This window comes from Penaeus monodon, chromosome 27, assembly GCF_015228065.2.
Source record: "Penaeus monodon isolate SGIC_2016 chromosome 27, NSTDA_Pmon_1, whole genome shotgun sequence".
Classification (NCBI taxonomy): Eukaryota; Metazoa; Arthropoda; class Malacostraca; order Decapoda; family Penaeidae; genus Penaeus; species Penaeus monodon.
This window is the reverse complement of record NC_051412.1, coordinates 24655765-24656180: the sequence shown is the minus strand read 5'-3', so window position 1 is coordinate 24656180 and position 416 is coordinate 24655765.

Genomic DNA, 416 nt, shown 5'->3' with positions numbered 1-416 from the left:
TTCCACAGGAAAGAAAACAACACTCCGAAAGGAAGCACAGATTAATTATTATGAATCAATATACAACTTAAACGGAGGGGAGAAAATGAAAAAAATAGTAGTCATCCCTCAACTTTTGGATGCTAGGAGTTTTCTATGAATTGAGTGAGTTTTGTCTTCAGTTAGGTTTCAACAGTAATTTAGTATAGTTTCCCTAAAAGTTTATACTCGAAGCTAAAGCCTAACTAATTTTGTCCGTCACATGTTTTGAAAAACTTTCTGCTGGCAAGTGTTATATGAACGAATGATACGAATTTCTTTGTGTGCAAAACTATTTCTTATAAACATTGCAAATTGTACTGATAGTACCGTAGTTTATTTTTAAGATATTTTCTCCAGGAGAATTTGTGTCACTCTCTCATGACGAGGAGAGCGTT